Genomic DNA, 19,714 nt, shown 5'->3' with positions numbered 1-19,714 from the left:
CAGTGTAGCACGGCGAGCTATGCTGTTTCCAGAACTTAGTAGCTACGGAAACAGCGTAGCTCGCCGTGCTACGCTGTTTCCGTAACTCCAATTCACTTCTTTGGAAGTTACAGAAACAGCGTAGCTCAGTGAGTTCGGCTGTTTCCGAAACTCCCGACCACCTTACCAGGATGTAGTCGGGAGGCGGTGGGAGCCGAGTAGGCTAGAATGGGGTTTAAGAGGCCCCGTTCTAGAGATGGGTGCGGGTCCCAGAGGTGGGACCCGTATCTAATGGACTTTTATGGCATATGCTGTGAATATACCATAAATGTCCAAGATGGGAAAACCCTTTAACTTGTTTGGTATCATCTGCCCAGGTATTAGGGTATGTTCACATATGGAAGATTTGTGACAGAAATGTCTGCAATAGCTTTATATATCAGAATGGGGTTTGTAAAAATCCATGCACATGCTGCAGAAGCAATTGCCATTTACATGTATAGAACATATTTTCAGTCACAGACATTTCAGCAAAAAATCTGCCATGTGTGAACATGTCGTCATAGCTAAGAATTTCAAAAGACCTGTGCTTTCACATCAAATTGCACTTAATGAGGTTTTCCCATCAGGGACATTTATGGCATATCAGAGGATATGCCATAAATGTCAGATAGATGCGGGTCCCACCTCTGGGACCCGCACCTATCTCTAGAACGGAGCCCCCTAAACCCCATTTATTCCCAACCATGAAGAAGAAAACAGTGTAAGTCGCTGAGCTATGCAGTTTCCGTTTGTCCCATAGTAGTGAATGTCAGTCACACAACTACCCTGTTTCCGTAACTACCATTCAGCTCTATGGGACTAACGGAAACAGCGTAGTTCAGCGAGCTACACTGTTTTCTTCTTCATGGTCGGGAATCACACGAGTCAGCCGGAGCACAGAGAGGTAGAACGGAGTTTAGGGGGCCCCGTTCTAGAGATAGAGATGCATCTATCTGACATTTATGACATATCCTGTGGATATGTCATAAATGTTCCTGATAGTAAAACCCCTTTAAGTCAAGAATCCAATTAGTTTGGAATATGGAACTTTTTATGGCTAGGTCTAGGAACAGAGTTGAGCAGTTAATATACAGTGCGGCAGATTTATTAACCCGGTCTTAAATTTAGACAGCTTAAAGCTATGTGTGCCAAATTTAATACAGTGGCTTATGCGGTATAATAAATTTGGTGCATTTTTAAACACTTTTGCCTTACTTTAGTCTTGGTTAGCTTACTTTAGACCAACTTATTTGTGGCAAATGTTTAGCTCACTTAAAGAGGCTCTGTCACCACATTATAAGTGCCCTATCTCCTACATAATCTGACCGGCGCTGTAATGTAGATAACAGAAGTGGTTTATATTTTGAAAAACTATCATTTTTTAGCAAGTTATGAACAATTTTAGATTTATGCTAATTAGTTTCTTAATAGACAACTGGGCGTGTTTTTACTTTTTACCAACTGTGAGTTGTACAGAGGAGTGTATGACGCTGACCAAACAGTGACCAATCAGCGTCATACACTTCTCATTGTTCCAGCCCAGCTTCTTTCACTGCACAATCACACTGTAACAATGGGCTGGAACAATGAGAAGTGTATGACGCTCATTGGTCACTGATTGGTCAGCGTCATACACTCCTCTGTACAACGCCCACTTGGTAAAAAGTAAAACACGCCCAGTTGTCCATTAAGAAACTCATTAGCATAAAGCTAAAATAGGTCATAACTTGCTCAAAAATGATAGTTTTTCTAAATAAAAAACACTGCTGTAATCTACATTACAGCGTCGATCACATTATGTACATGATAGGGCACTTATAATGTGGTGACAGAGCCTCTTTAAAGCCATACCCAGTTTGAGCTATGCCCCAGCACTTTTCTTTTAAGCCATATCCCCTTGTTGAATGTGGCACATGGCTTGTGCGCCTGAATTCTGGCACAGTTTGAATAGTAAATCTACCACACTATGTATAAATAATTTATTTTATTTTCTAGAAGACACCTCAGGACTATTTATCTTCCAACCATCATTGAATTATTGCTTCCTCTGCAATATTTTTTTTATTTTTTTTTATGTATTTGTGCATCTGTGAGTTGATACGTGGTAATTTATTATCTATGTGTGGACTCCTTGGTTTGTATCTACTACTGTTTCAAAAATATGTCAGTGTAAAACAATTATTCCATAGATGGCATAGCTTTTCCCTCCTGTGTTCATTTTTATGCACTTTCAGAATATGTTAGTACATTGGTAAAATAAGAATTCATTAATATTATGTTTATTCTTGTAGCTGTGCCTTTTAGCTTTAGGACAAACTTATAAACGTATGTAGAGCTACAGGGAAATTCACATTCTCTACAATCTAACCTGGTCATGTTGGCCAAACAGATTATATAAATGTCAGTGGATCTGACAATCTAAGGTGTAGGAAGGAGGGGGCAGCCTGTCACCCAATGTTGGATTTTAACAAGCTTAACCCTTAGTTCCTCTAAGAAATAAGCATTGCCAGAGGTTTAATGGCCACTTTTCCCAATCTGCCTATTGAAAAAAATCCTGCATTTGGCAGAAAGCTTTTTTATAGGTATTCAATAGCATTAGCCTGTTAATAGAGGTGCATGGGGTCTTTACTGTGCCTACATATGCCTCTGAAGTCATGTGGAGGCATACAGAGTTTTTTTTCTGTTGATTCTGTACTAATCTGACAGAAAAAAAATCATTGCATGATCTATCTGATACCATATATACAGAGGGTAGAATAGCTCTATACATATAGCACCCAACTGAGCCTGTGCGGGAGCCACACGTCCTCCGCGCACCGCTTCATTGCCTCCGTACTTGTGTTCATGAGCCCTAAGGTTTTATGGCCTGATGAAATGGTCTTGTTTTATCATTATTATTGTTATTATTAATATTATTGTTATATTTACTGTAATTAGTTGGAAAAGTAGAATAGTAGATTTAGCTTTTGTATGTTAAATGGTGCTGTATAAATAAGGAACACACTGCTCTGTATATACTTCCCTGCTCCATTCAAGTTTACAATACAATTTCTCTAGTACAGACACACAAGTACTAGCTATGTATAATGTGCATTTTTCATATTTTAACCATACAGCATATAAGGTGTTAAATGAAGTTTAGTTATGGAATACAATGTCAAAAAATTCTATGAAATTTGAAAGCTTCATGTCCAATTAATGCTGCATGCAATGTGTGACCTTTACATTTTGTAATAATTGTGAAGCCTTCCGACGTAGGTAACATAAAGCTTACAGTGAATATCTAATTTATTGCTCACATTATTTGAAGGAATGAAATAAGAATATTTGTTTTGCAGGTTTATTCAAGTATTTGAATTTTAAAAACATGACATCTTTAGGCGAATAATTAACACTAAATCGCAACTATGAGCTCATTACACTCAATTCCCACACATATAATTGAGCAAGCGCTTCAATGCTGTTTGATGCCTTATGCACTGTCAAGGGAGCCTTCAAATAAAATTAAACGATTTATTGGGTCATCTTAAAACAGAACAGTTAAAATAATAATCCCGGGAAAAGGCTTACACGTTTCAAACCACTAGGGTTCTTAATCATCTATGATTATTTTAACTGTTCTGTTTTAAGATGACCCAATAAATTACCAAGAGTGCTGGATACAACATTCCTTTCCATTTTGAATATTGCCTCCAATACCTGCTGCCGACTCAGGCCCCATGTACACGACCATAAAAATCGCCGTAATTGCGGTACGTAATATGGTCCGCAATTACGGACCCGCCCGAGTTCTATTGGCACCAGACACCTTTCCGTATCACTATGGATAGGTGTCCGTGCTGTAGAACCATGCCAGGAATTATGGAGAATGTCCTACTTTTAGTTTTTTACAGGCCCTGCTCCCATGCTTTGTATGGGAGCACGACCCGAAAATGCGGCCTGCGGCCGTCGGCGGCCGGCCATGCTCACAATCGCGGGCAGTGATTACGGGCACGGCCGTGTGCATTAGGCCTCAGAGGATTTTTCTCCCGTATCTATGAGCACCATCATAATGAACAATGTGGCCTGGATGAAAACGGATTAACGCTGTGGAAACGCGGTGAGCGAACCCTTGCAAATATTCTCTATTATTATACTTTGCAGCCTTCAAATTACTATGTTGCTGTAGATAATCATTAGTAATGTAGATTATCATTAGTAACGTAGATGATCATTTGTACTTAACCTGATGAAGAGGCCAGTTCGGCCTTGAAACGCGTCGTTTTTATCTATGTAAATAAATTTCCTTTTAACTCCATCTGATTTCACTTTTCATGGTTTAATACCGTACCGATACGACAACGGAGAAAATAACCTACAGCTGCGCCCTGGAATATTCCACTTTTCTTTCCTTGATATACAGGATGGTGATTATACACACTCGGTGGTCCAAAAATTATCCCAGTTTTAAGGAGTGGCAACAGGTTTGGTGTTATCGTAAAGAAAATATTTGTGTATACAGATGTAGCAGTTTTTTCCTTGACTTTTAACCCCTTAGTGATCACCAATACGCCTTTTCACGTCGGTCACTAAGGGGCCTTAGGCTAGGCTGATGCCTTTTCATGTTCGCCTAGTCTAAGTCCTGCACGGGCCTCCCGTACAGGCTGGAGCCGGGGCTGAGCTGTCTGATGACAGCTGGGCTCCTTGCTCCAACGCCCGCGATCGAAGTTTACTTCGATCGCGGCCGCTTAACCCGTTAAATGCCGCCGTCAATAGCGATCGCGGCATTTAACTTTGTTTACAGAGGGAGTGAGCTCCCTCTGTCACCCATCGGCGGCCCGCGAATGCAATCGCGGGTCTCCGATGGGGTGTCATGGCAGCCGGGGGCTTGATAAAAGCCCCCAGGTCTGCCCTGGACATATGCCTGTTAGGACGCGCCGGAGGCACGTCCTAACAGATTGCCTGTCAGATTTACACTGACTGGCAATAATGCTCTGGTATACGAAGTATACCAAAGCATTATAGCAGCGATCGGAAGATCGCACAGTAAAGTCCCCTAGTGGGACTAATGAAATAAATAATAAATGTGAAATAAAGATTAATAATAAAAGTTACAGTAAAAAAATAAATCCATTTTTTTCCATAAAAAGTGGTTTTATTTAGTAAAAGTGTAAAAAATAAATAAAAGTACACATATATGGTATCGCCGCGACCGTAATGACTCCATTAATAAAGTTAATATGTAATTTAAACCGCAAAGTGAACACCGTAAAAAAAAACTGCAAAAAACAATGGTGAAATTGCAATTTTTTTCCATTGACCCCCAAAAAAGTCATAATAAAAATGAATCAATAAGTCCCATGCACCCCAAAACAGCACCAATCAAAACTACGTCTCGTCCCGCAACAAACAAGCCCAAAAAATCACTACATTGATGGAAAAATAAAAAAGTTACGGCTCTTGGAAAGCAACGATGCAAAAATAAATAATTTTAGTTCAAAAGTGTTTTTATTGTGCAAAAGTCGTAAAACATAAAAAACCTCTACATATGTGGTATCGCCGTAATCGTACCGACCCATAGCATAAAGGGAACATGTTATTTATGCCGCACAGTAAACGGTGTCAATTTAAAAATGCATAGAACAATGGCGGAATTTCAGGTTTTTTTTATAATCCCCCCAAAAAAAGTTAATAAAAGTTAATAAAAAAATTATATGTACCCTAAAATGGTGCTATTAAAAAGTACAACTAATCCCACAAAAAAAAAGTCCTCATACAGCTATGTAGACAAAAAAATAAAAAAGTTATAGCTCTTTGAATGCGACTATAGAAAAACGAATAAAATAGCTTGGTCATTAGGGCCTAAAATGGGCTGGTCACTAAGGGGTTAAAGCATTAAATACACAGTGGCTAGATCTCTTATCTTGACTTTTTCAATGACTTTTCAATGGCTTTTGTTGTGTGATATCACACTGCAGCAAATTGTCAGAATCAAGTTAAAGATCGCTACATCTGTTTGTGTGTATATATATATATATATATATATATATATATATATATATAATCCACCACTTTCCCCGCCACGATTGTCCTGGAAAGTGAAGAAGCAATGGCTTTTTACTATTTTTTATTTTTTTAGAATGTCACTTGGACATAGACTAATGTATAATGGCGCTGTATAACTGTTTGACACAGAATGAAACTACACTTTTTGGTTGGACTATTAGATATATGCAGAGCAATGACTTTTCTATGGTGTATAATGAATTGAATACATATTTCAACCGGGATAGTAACATAAGTGGTAACAGTAATGAGAAATGTGGAAAGGATTTGTGGAAAGAATACACAGTTTTATGGGTAGGGGTGTTTAAGGGGATTAATAGTGCCAATGAAACAGGGCCGATTCAAGCTTTTCTGCTGCCTGACGCAAAAATTGAAATGGGGCCCCCCAGATTTTGATTGACATGCCCCTGGCTGTTCTACATCACTAGCAGCCTCGCTGCACGGTGCGTGTCCAAATAGTACAAGGCAATGGCGCTTCCGAGAAAGTTGGGGAAGACTGCTAGTGATGTATAACTGCCAGGGGGATGTCAGTCAAGCATGGAAAGGTGGGTTTGGAGGCAGGACTATGTGACTCTTCAGGATAGCGGCACCGCCCCATGATTAATGAGTAATTAGCATATAGCGTGCGCCATTTTAAAAGTTGATTTTATCGATTTTGCTGCATCTGAAAAAAACATACAAGGGAATGTTTGGAAATATTGTCAGGTCATGTATTATTGCATGGTTGCAGTTCAAGGGGTTAAAAACTACCTGACAGGTTAAATATACAATGAATTGAAAACAATTCCATCGGCCCTGCAATTTTGTAATTATAAATACATCCTATATAATTACAGCTTCAGAACCAAGCTCATACATAGATACAGTAACAAAACCAAGCTCAGTACATAAATACAGCACCAGAACCAAGCTCAGTACATAAATACTGCACCAGAACCAAGCTCAGTGCCTAAATACAACACCAGAACCAAGCTCAGTACATAAATACAACACCAAAACCATGCTCAGTACATAAATACGGCACCAGAACCAAGCTCAGTACATATATACAGCACCAGAACAAAGCTCAGTACATATATACAGCACCGGAACAAAGCTCATAACATATATACTGCACCAGAACCAAGCTCAGTGTAACGTCTGTGGTCGCTGACCACAAACTCCTTCCATCCGGTCGACACCCTTCTCTCCAGAGATGTCTACACATGCGGCCGTCCTGTTCCACAGTGACCACCAGGGTGTGCTCGCGAGCTCAGTTCAGACAAGGAGCCAGGTCACACACAGATGGGAGATTGAGCAGATTGCTCCCAGAGCTCCCTGGACTATAAGAAGGGCTGTGCCCCTCCCTGCAATACCAGATCCTTGTTGTCATTACCCTAGTATGTCTATGCAAATGGTCTCCTAAGTTCCTGCTACCTGTAACCTGTATCCCGTGCTATCCTGGTCAAGTGCCGTATTGAGCTGAAGTCGTGCTGTGCTGTGTACCACGCCTGTCCTGCTGCACCAAGCCTGGCGCCTGCCTGCTGCCTAGTACCAGCCGAGCCTGTCTTGCTACAGTCTGAGCTACCACAGGTACACTATACGAACTATAGACTGTGACCTGTGTCCTGATGGCCAGCTGCCATACTGTCAAGGCGGTACTGCCCAGTGGGTCCACATACCCAACGTGACACTCAGTACATAAATACAACACCAGAACCAAGCTCAGTACATATATGCAGCACCAGAACTAGCTCAATCTTTACATATAATAAAACTCTAAACTTTGTGTGTCTGTACATTGAAAATATTTGCGCCAAAAAATAATTGGGGGGGATAAAGGATAAGTGATAGAATGTATTAAGATAATTTTTTGCATTTTTGTCTGTTTATTTGTGCACGCATCACGTAAATACTACTGACCCAATTCGGATGGAGTTTTTAGAAAAACATAGGGGTCAACTTAAAGTAACATTTAGTTTTTATTTCATCACAATCAGTTCACTCAATTAGAAGATATATATGAATTTCAAAAACGAATTTACATTGCATTAGTACAACAACAACAAACACATGGAAACCATGGCAACCAATCACATTTTTACTTTCATTTTGTATTGTCTTGGAAGAATAGACATCAGTAGATTGCTAGGGGAACTGCTCCAAATTTCATCTATACGGATTGTTAAATGGGATGGCGCTTTGACCAAAGCATGCGCCAGCGACAGTCCACATCGCTTGTGTCATTTGTTTGCCATTTTTCTGTTTTTTTGTGGACTTTCGGATGCTGCACAGTTGTGTCAAAAATAGCAGGAAGAATTAGTTGAAGACTTTTTTCAGTAATGCACAACTAAACAATAACGGCAAACTGAACGACAGGTTGTGTGAAAGTAATATGAATCGATGTTTGCTGGCTATGAAAGACATAGTTACATCTATAGGGGGTAATCCTGTCTCTCAATATGGTATGCCCGCATCAGCTTTAGACGGGGAACGCATTAACAGGGAGTACACGGCGGAAATAAACTACAGTATAATCCAGCGGAACTGGCCGAAACATTGCAAAACGGTGTTTCGAATCTGACAGCGGAACAGCGTATGATATTCGATCGCGGGTGTCATAGCGTAGCTGGTACTTTGGGAGAAATCATGTTTTTAGATGAACCCGGTGGGATGGGAATAACATTTCTCACCAAAGTCATCTTGGCCCAAATACGCAATCAAAGCAAAATTGCTCTTACTGTCGCTTCATCGGGCATAGCAGCCACATTGTTGCCCGGAGGCAAAACTGCACATACAATGTTCAAGATCCCGAGTGACTTGAATCTTTCGGAAAGCCCAGTGTGTAATGTTTGTAAAAAAAGCGACAAAGCAAGGGTTCTACGCTATTGTTGCTTAGTACTTTGGGACGTGTGCACTATGGCAAACCATAAAGCAGTAGATAGAATCCTGCGAGATATCAGACAAAATGACCAGCCCATGGGTGGTATGACAATGCTTTTCTGTGGCGATTTTAGGCAGACTTTGCCAGTCATACCAGGAGGAACAAGGGAAGATGAAATTAGAGCCTGCCTAAAGAGCTCAAGTCTGTGGCGCAACGTTATACCGATGCATTTAACAATAAATATGCGAGCGCGAACAGGAGGCAACCCAAATGCACAGGAGTTTTCAGATTTATTAATAAAACTGGTGACGGCACGTATCCGCAAGAAGAAGGGAAAGTTATTTTGCCTGATAATTTATGTTGTACTGTTCCATCACTGCAAGACCTCATTTCTTCTGTGTATGGTGACCCAACGCAAATAACAAATCATGAAAACTCTTGGCTATGCGAAAGAGCTATATTGACCCCTCACAACGACCAGGCAGCAGCAATAAATGCTGAAATATTGATGTGTGTTCATGGGGAAAGTGCAGAATATATCTCTATCAACAGAGTCATTGAGCAAGAAGACGCTACCAACTATGTACCACACCAGGTCTTCCGCCACACAAAATTAATTTAAAAGGCGGTGTCCCCATAATTCTCCTTAGAAATGTAAGCCCACCAAAACTATGTAACGGCACCCGACTAAAAATCACAAATCTACAACAAAACGTGATAGAAGCTGAGATTTTAACAGGATGCGGCGCAGGTGATAGCGTTTTTATACCCCCGAAACCCTCTCATTCCAAATAATTTTCTCTTCAGTTTAAAACGTGCACAGTTTCCTGTCAGCTTATGTTACGCTATGACCATCAACAAAGCGCAGGGCCAAACGCTGCACGTTCCGGGCGTGGACCTCAGTGTCAGCTGCTTTGTGCACGGCCAGCTCTATATGGCTCTCTCCCTTGTTAGAAACTCCACCAATCTTTATACACACATCCCTGGTGGTTCTACTGCTAACATTGTTTACAGGGAAGCGTTGTCGTAGTGAACGGGACTACTGAGACGAAAACTATTTTTAATTGAAGTCTGTTTATTGTCTTTTGTTTTTTTCACTTTGTTTTGAGTATGGTCCAAGGCTAGGAGTATACTTATAAAAAAAGGCATCAGTACGTTTTTCAGTGGTCTGCGCGTATGAAGTTGCGGACGCAGTTAGTACATAAATACAGCACAAAAACCAAGCTTGGCACATAAATACAGCACCAGCACAAATACAGCTCAATTTAGTGCAACCACTGCCGTATAGGTTTGTACGACGTAAAACTGCAGCTCCCAGCATGGCCCGAACATCGGTAAGGATATGCTAGGAGTTGCTGTTTCAAAAAAAATAAAAATCATATTACCCATCAGCTCACTGCAGATCATACAGTGACTAAAGTACAGATTAGAGGCAGAATAAACATTTACATTAAATGACTCACAGGTGACGTCTTCACAGATTCTAGTTTTTCTTTTTCTTTTTTATTCTCAATCCGGTCCAGATCTCTATGATGACTTCTCCCAGTCTCAGCTCGTTTCTGCAGTTTGCCGCTCAGATGTCTTCAGCTTCTCACTTTTCAAAAATTTCTGCACCTATAAACGAAGATAAAATTATCCTGGTGCCACACACTACACCCCTAAATCTAATAGCACCATACACTGCACCTCTAATTATAATAGCACCATACATGGTTTCCCTGAGTCCAACACACACAAATTGCTCCCTGTAGACAGTGCCCCCCATAGAGCCCCCTATATAAAGTGCCCCCAGTAGTGCCCCCTGTACACAGTGCCCCTCATAGAGCCCCCTGAAGACAGTGCCCCACATACATAGTGCCCCCTATAGAGCCTCCTGTAGATAGTGCCCCCCATAGAACTCCCTGTAGATACTGGCTGCCATAGAACTTCTGTAGATAGTGCCCCCCCATAGAGCCCCCTGTAAAGATTGCCCCACGTAGAGCCTCCTGTAAATAGTGCCCCACATAGAGCCCACTGTAGACAGTGCCCCACATAAAAGCCCCTGTTGATAGTGCCCTATATATATATTGCTCCCAATAGAGCCCAATGTAGATAGTGCCCCCCATAGAGCCCCCTGCAGACAGTGTACCCTGTAGATAGTGCCCTACATAGATCCCCTGAAGATAGTGCTCCATAGAGCCACCTGTAGATGGTGCCGCTTGTAGATAGTGCCCTACATAGATCCCCTGTAGATAGTGCCCACATAGAGCGCCCTGTAGATGGTGCCCCTTGTAGATATTGCCCTACATAGATCCCCTGTAGATGGTGGCCCCCATAGAGCCCCCTAAAGATAGTGCCCTACATAGATCCCCTGTAGATACTGGCCCCCTGTAGATAGTGCCCTACATAGATCCCCCTGTAGATAGTGGCCCCCATAGATCCCCCTGTAGATAGTAGACCCTGTAGATAGTGCCCCACATAAATGCCTGTAGATAGTGCCCCACACATAGCCTCCTGTATATAGTGCCGCACGTATAGCCCCCTGTAGATAGTGCTCCACATATAGCCCCCCTGTAGATAGTGCCCCACATATAGCCCCCCTGTAGTTAGTGGCCCATATATAGCCCCTCTGTAGCTAGTGCCCCACATATAGCCCCCTCTGTAGATAGTGCCCACTGTAGATGGAGCCCCCTGTAGATAATGCCACTCACACTTTTAAGAGACAAAACTATTTTGCATACTCACCTGAGCCCATTCCCACGCCATCCTCTTGCAATGCAGGCCTGCTCTCTTCTGAGCAGGTTTGCTGGGGCTAAACGACACAAGCGGCGCAATGATGTCATCGCGCTGCTTGCATCATTGAAAGGCACTAAATAGCAGGGCATCGAACGTGCCCTGCCATTCAGCGCTTATGCATGTAATTGTATTTGTGTACTATAGACGCAGATACAATTATAGTGCAGGAGGGGGTGGCAGTGGCTGGTTTCAGCTGTGCTGGCACCCCCCCACCCCCCCCCCAGAGAACCAGCAAGCCGTCTGAGGCGAGAAGCTCATCTCGCCTTATGGACGATGCGGCCCTGCACTGAATTGTTCTCATAGATTCTCCCAACTCATATTGATACACCGATTGCACTATACTCCCAAACTGCTACACTATAAGAGATACAGAGAAAGATCTTGTTGTCCAATATAGAACAAACACATTTTATACATTTAATATGGCGCTGCCCAAAGCTGCATCGATATTGGACTAAAATAATTGAAATTACAGGGACAACATTTAAAATAGGAATAGAAGACGCTCTGGGCTTAATCCTGCTGGTGGATCCTTCTCAAGTACCAGGCTTGAAACAAGCAGAATTTTGACATCTAGTAATTCATCTGTTGTTTAAAGCATGATTGGACAATTGGAGATTTTGAGAAAAAGGATTGCTAAAGACCTGATCCCGGTGAATGTATGGCAGAAGGCCATATTTAGAGTACTTCCCTATGAGAGATGGTATATTGAGGCAAAAGGGAGACTCCCATTCTTCTGTGATTAATTGAAGTGGTGGATAGAGAAGTTAAACCCCAAGGACAGGTCCCTAGCAATAAGGCCTCCTGATTGAAGCCGCCACAATAACCTATCTTCTTTGATTTGCCTACCTATTTATGCATTCCTTTCTTCTTTTTTATTTTCTTCTCCCTGCGGCAGGGAGGGTGGGGTGTGGTTTATATTGGTCACACAATTTTTTTCTGTAGGAGGAGCTTTTCTATATGTTTGGATTGGCTTCCCTGTGCCTCTTTATCTTTTCTTCTATTTTGAATTTGTTGAGTGTATTTATTTTTCTTAAGAAGATTAAATAAAGAACTTTTGTGGACTGCAGTTTTCAATTGATAGTTCAAATCAATCATTAATGCTACCGAAAGGCTCTGTGTAGCCCAGGACTAATTAACAACTGGGTGTTACCATTCTCCTTGTCAATGAGATGTATCCAGGGGCGTCGCTAGCACCGGCCCTGTGCCCCGGATCTCCGGGCGACTGCCGCTACAGGGTTCGCAGCGGTCGCAATTGCCCCCCCCCCCGCCGCGTCTATAGTAATTTACTATAGTAACTGGGGCCTATGTCATAAAGTACACGGGCCCCTGTTACTATAGTTACACCACTATACTTACCCTCCTTCCCGAGCGCAGCTGAAGTCGTGACATCTTCTCGCGTCATGACGCTGTGTGTCGCGCATGACATCACGATGGATAGTGTCGGGACATCCGCTGCACCGAAGAGCTGGGTAAGTGTAAGATCAGTACTGCCTGCTGGGGTCCTGTATCTAAGCCTGCCTTGTGATAGACTTAGATACATGGTCTAACAGACCGTATCACACATGGCCTTGTATCTAAGCCTACCACATGTGTTACTAATGTGTTTTTTTTTTGTGTTTGTGTTTTTTTACAGGTTCGGTAGTTGGACTACTTCGGATTCGAGGACTACTTCGATGATGGCTTTTCTTATTTTAAATAAAATGGTTAATGAGGGATGTGTAGGGGGGTTTTTATTTCAATAAAATATATTTTTGCTATGTCTTTGTATTTTCTTTTTAACTTCATTACTACCGCCTTAGTAATGGCCGCTGGCTGATCGACAGGTGGCGCTTAGTGTTAACCGGTGCAGAGGCTAACACTAACCCCCAATATTACCACAGTACCCACCGCCACCAGGGGTACTGGGAAGAGCTGGTTACAATACAGTATCCGACCAGCTGTAGCAATGGACGGGTATTGGGGCGACCGCAGGCTGGTATTATTAGGCTGGGAAAGAACAGAAACAGTGGCCCTTCCCACCCTGGTAATGTTAGCCTGCTGCTGCTCTGTTGTATCTGGCTGGTTATAAAAAATGGATACAACACAGCAGCAGGCTAGCATTACCAGGGTGGGAAGGACCACTGTTATTGGCCTTTCCCAGCCTAATACTACCAGCCTGCGGCCGCCCCACCTGTCCTACACAATAGATGGTCTGGTACAGATTCGTACTCAGCTCTTCCCGATACCCCTGTTGGCGGTGGGTGCCGGGGTAATAATGGGAGTTAGTGTTAGCTTCTGCACCGGCTAACACCAAGCCTCGCCTTAGTAATATATGCGGTCAATCAGCCAGCAGCTATTAATAAGTTGGTAGTAATAAAGTTTAAAAAAAATACAAGGAAATAGAAAAAAATATTTTATTGAAATAAAAAACCCACACAACCCTCATTATCCATTTTATTGAGAATATAAACACGGTCATCGCAGTAGTCCTCGAATCTGACGTAGTCCAACAACCAAGCCTGTAAAAAAACACAAACACACCAAACAAATTAGTAACACATTAAAAAGCAAAACAATTACTATTCTTTCCTCTCCTGGGTCCAGCGCTGGAGCCACAATGACAGTGAGCTGGGCCCTATATCTAATCCTATCATGTGTGATACTATCTACTGAGCCAATGTATCCAATCCTATCCATAGCTATAGGGTCGTAGTGCTCTCTCTCTCTCTCTCTATATATATATATATATATACACACACACACACACACACACACACATACACGCACATTTTTTGGGGGGAGTGAACTTATGTTAGTGCAGGGATACTTACTGCTGGGGCCCTGTATCTAAGCCTATCATGTGTGGTACTGTCTGCTGGATATATAGAAAACTTGCCAGAGGCAATAGAAACCCGTATTTTTTTCCTCCAACTACTTGCTACCTAGTAGAATAGTTAAATTGTAAAAAATACCTTTATTTAAATCAAGTAGGGACAAATAACATTTTAAAACTACAATGTGTGCCAACTAGTAATAGTATCAAAGTTCCTATGCCATACAAGAGATAAGAATAGCCCAATGCAAATCATAAGCACTAAGTAAAGGTACTAACTATGGTCAATAGTAAAGGTCAGCTGTTAACATTGCAAAGGTCAGCTGTTACATTATAGGATTAACGGGTTTCTATTGCCTCTGGCAATATTTCTATATGTTCAAAGTTTTTTTTACCCACCAACTACTAGGGTCTTTTAAAAAAAAATTGTTAAGCATACTGTCTGCAGGGACACTGTATCTAAGTCTATCATGTGTGATACTGACTGCTGGAGCACTTTATCTAAGTCGATCATGTGTAATACTGTCTGCTGGGGCCATGTATCTAAGCCTATCATGTATGATACTGTCTGCTGAGACAAGAAGGGTATGTGGGACTACCTACAGGGGACTGCATTGCACTGTCTACAAGGGGGAAGTATGGCAGGGGGACTGAGTGTGGAACCATACAGGGGGTGTGACACTATATACAGGGGGCATTGTGTGGGGAATGCTCTACACTTATCTTTGATTAGAGCCCTGAGACATAACTTTGCTTGGGGCCCCAGAAATGCCAAATTAGCCCCAGAGGGTTAGTACAAGGATACTTACTGCTGCAGCCCTGTATCTAAGGCTACATTCACATGAGCATGACAGATTTCCATGCGTAAAAAACACGTGTAAATCTGGTCATGTGGCATGTGTTTTTCACGCACTCGCAAGCACTTTTTTTTCAGTGTAATTGATGCGAGAAACACAGACAGCACACGGGTAAAATACACTAATATAGGACATGCAGTGAGTTTCATGCAACAGACACTCGCTGTGTGAATATTCACGCATGTGAATACTCACACCAGAGTCAGCAACAGGGATTCAAAAAGAGCTGCCTGCCGGCAGAAAGAAGCCCTGTTTTCCAATAGTTTTTTATAGTTGGAAAACAGGGCTTCTTTCTGCCGGCAGGCAGCTCCTTTTGAATTTAACTGTTTAATGCCCACCAACTATTGAGGTCCTTTCCTTTGTATCTATTGCAGCAACAGGGATTCCGCTCAAGGAGTAGCTGCTGATGTCACTGTCCATATATGGACAGTACGGTCAAGGGCTTCCCCGAGCACAGCACTTAAAGTAGCACTGTGCCCAGGGAGTTCTCTGCGAGTGGAGGCACTCCCTCTGCTCCTCCGCTCTGAACTAATTCTAAAGCAGGGAGCTGATGGTTCACTGCTTTAGAATTAGTGGCTATTCCTTTGGCGGAATCCCTGTTGCTGATGATTTGGCCGGGAAATCCGCTCCTAGAGGAAATCCCCGAGGTTACTGTCCATATATGGACATTGACGTAAAAGGTTCCTCCTGGAGCAAAATCCCCGGCCAGATTCGGCAACGGGGATTCCGCTGAAGGAGTAGCCACTGACGTCACTGTCCATATATGGACAGTGACATCAGGGCTTCCCTCTAGGTGCGGAATCCCCGGCCTATGCTCTGGCTGGGGATTCCGCTCCTAGAGGGAGTCCCAATGGCGCTATCTACAGGGGGTGTGGCAATATCTACTTGGACACTGCGGCACTATATAGGGGCAGTATCTACAAGGGACAATGTACATGGGCACTATCTACATGGGCACTATGTTACTATCTACAAGGGCACTGGCACCAGGGGCAGCTAAGGGGGCATTACACTGCATGGGAGAATATGAGTGGGCATTATACTGTATGGGGGCATCTGTGTTAGCTTTATACTGTATGGGTGTATCTATGGGGCAATATACTGTATGGAGGCAGCTATGGAGGCATTATACTGTATGGTGGCAGCTAGAGGGCATTATACTGTGTGGGGACAGCTATTTTGTATTTTACTGTGTGGGAGGCACTATGGGGGCATGATAATGTGTGGGCTGAATCAGGTGTGTATGGGCAGGGATTGGGTGGGATTAGAGGCGTGGCTTAAAAGAAAAAAAATTGTTGCAATGCGCTGCTCACGCCACATTGGTTGTCCTTCTTTGTGTTGCTTGATAGTTTGTAGGTATGGTACTGTATTCACTTGTATAGTTTGAAACATGATAATACTCTGCAGAGTGTTGGGCAGAACAGGTATCTACCGCTATATGGTCACTGTATGATGGTATTATTGGTGCTTGTATAATGGAAGTGTACATTTATCTCTGACTGAAAAAGCGAGTGTATACCTGTCTCTGACTGTGTGATCTGGTGTTTCTATGTTCCACTTTTATTTTCCTTATTGATGACATGATTGCGGTGTGACCAAGTAAAACACATACTGTATTTCCGCAGCATTGGGAGGGCGCGGGGTCGGCAGTATTGAATGTGGGCTAGTGGGGTTTGTCTACCAGGGCTGTTTTCTAGTCCGAGTCCAGCCCTGGCTATCACTGCAGCAAGTTATCAGAGTCAAGTTAAACTTTGCTACATCTGTGTGTGTATAGTAAAGGAAGGTACTGGTAACTTAAAGATGTTCAGGGGCATGCTGCAACCCATAGTCCAACAACTGGTCTGTGGCTATGGACTACTAAAGTGCCTATGGTATGTTGTAGCCTACACACACATACGTTGCCCAGTACTAAGGTCTATGTTAACATTAGAGTATAGAAAAGTCATTACTTCTTTTATGTTGTTATAAATCACATATTGTGTTCTGTCTCAAAGGGTTTGTGCGCTTCACATGGCTGAATTTACATTTCAAAGGCCCGTTATTACAGCTGTTTCATTCTATAGCTACTGCTTCTATAAGTTTGTTATTTATGCTATTTCAATTGTTATTACTTTGTACATGTGTTTGACAGAAGGCAATGACAAAGTTATATATAACCTATTTACTGAGGTGTGCAACTGCAACCTCACTAATACAACATAAGATGTGGGTTGTTCGCTCCAGAAAAAAAATGTAGTCGATTTTTTTTTTAGCGAGTACACGGTAAGAGAAAAAAAAATCATAATCAGATTTTGCAAGCGTGTAATCGCAGATGTCATCTATTGTGTTGGATTTTAACCACTACATCAGAAATAGTGAGATGTGCTATATGGCAGGTACAATAAATTATGTTTTTTCTGACAGAAGTTAAATCTAAACTAAGTATTCCCTGAAACAGGAACAGAGAAAACATTTTACATGCCTATCATTTGTCCTTGGAGGACACAAAACAAATATGTTTTTTAAAGCTTGACACTAGTATTATTTGATGTGGCCTCGGGCTATATGCTTTCCTTTTTCCATTTTGTCGAATTGAATAGGGTAAGAAAACAGCTTTGCATTAAGAGGAACACATTGTACAGGTTAATCATAACCAGCTCGGAATTCAAATGCTGCCAACAAAATAATGGAGAGTGTGTGCCAGGGGAGAAGTAAAGCTTATTGTAGAGGTAGCAGTGGGACAATCACATCTCCTTTCCATGTGGCTAACCATTTCAGGCATGTGCTGCACAATTAATATTTGATAGCGCTAGAAATAAGTTTCTATCATTGTTGACAACAGCAAAAACTTGTAAAAAATTAATTGCCTAAAAGTTCATTTCAGTGTTTCCTACTCCTTTTCTTCTAACATATTCTTTTACAAGTGGAGGGATGATTTAAATTGAAGGCAAAGGGAAGCTTTCAATGGAAGTAAATCAGAAAGACAGCTAGCTATCTAGAGCAAGGTAGGTAACCTTGGTGAAGTAGAGATCTGCTATAATAATACAGAATGTACCCTAGATCTACTGCGATAAAAAGGTCTACAATGTTACAAAAGAGAAGTGCTAATACAAGGCGCTTACCATTAAACAGAAAATATAAAATACATTTCTTAGCCTTTTTTGTTCCAGAAGTAACAAATGTAATTTTCATATGATGATTTTTATTGTTCACAAACATGAATATTCCAATCTAATATTGTGAGCTTGCAAAATATTACTACAAACGGGAGCAAAGACAAAAGGATATTTGCAGCATATTCATGTTTTACCACAGTGCTGCGACTACTGGACTGGAGGAGAAAAGTATGTGTCAGTCGGTATGGAGCTGAATAAGGCTAAGTTCACATCGCATCCGATGTGACCATAGTAATGGCCAATCGTCGGTCCTTTTGGCATACGTTTGGCTAGTATATGTTGGGATCCCGCAGCCCCAACTGTATTGAGAAGGGCAGTCAACTGTGCTTTTCTATACAACCGCATATACAAAAATTATATTTTTAATCAAAGACAATGGCAGACGTATCTAGCATGTTCCACCGAATGCATTTTAGCTCTAGAGAGGTATTTCAAATAAATAAAAGCGCTCAGTAAACTATGGTAATAATAATTACCGGTCTTTTGCTACAACTTTTTAGGCTCCATTCCGCTGTGATGACCTTTAATATATCTAGAAAACTGAGTTTGTTCTGTTTCCTTAATCATTATCTTCCCCTAAACTGGTTGTTTCCAGCTCTGTCTGTTACATCCTCCCTAGACATTCAGGCCCAATGTCTTGAATTATATTTGACACTGATCTGTCCTTTCTCTTTCACATTCAATCCAGTGGTGTAGCTAGCGGGTGGGGCGTGGGGGTTATCAGGGGGGGTGGTGGATCCTGGCCCACTGAGATGTAGGGGCCCGCCGATCCCACCATGATTGCCGCCCCTGCCATGTCCGCCGTGGCCACGCCACAATACTCTTCAATCTAGCATACGTGCCGCCAGGCTGGTATATACAGGGATGATGAGGTTATAAACAGCGATGATGCCTGGTATATACAGGGATGATGGGAGTTATATATGGGGATAATTGTTGGTATATACAGGGATGATGGTGGTTATATACAGTGATGATGGCTGGACAAGCAATCATCCATGTATAAAATCCCTATCATCCCTGTATACAACCCCATCATCCATGTATATACCAGCCATCCTCTCTGTATATACATACCAGTCATCATCCCTGTATATATCAGTCATCATCCCTGTATATAAACCCATCATCCCTGTATATACCAGCCATCATCCCTTTATATACCAGCCATAATTTCTGTATA

This window comes from Rhinoderma darwinii, chromosome 5 (assembly GCF_050947455.1).
Source record: "Rhinoderma darwinii isolate aRhiDar2 chromosome 5, aRhiDar2.hap1, whole genome shotgun sequence".
Classification (NCBI taxonomy): domain Eukaryota; kingdom Metazoa; phylum Chordata; class Amphibia; order Anura; family Rhinodermatidae; genus Rhinoderma; species Rhinoderma darwinii.
Note: the sequence above shows the minus strand (reverse complement) of the source record.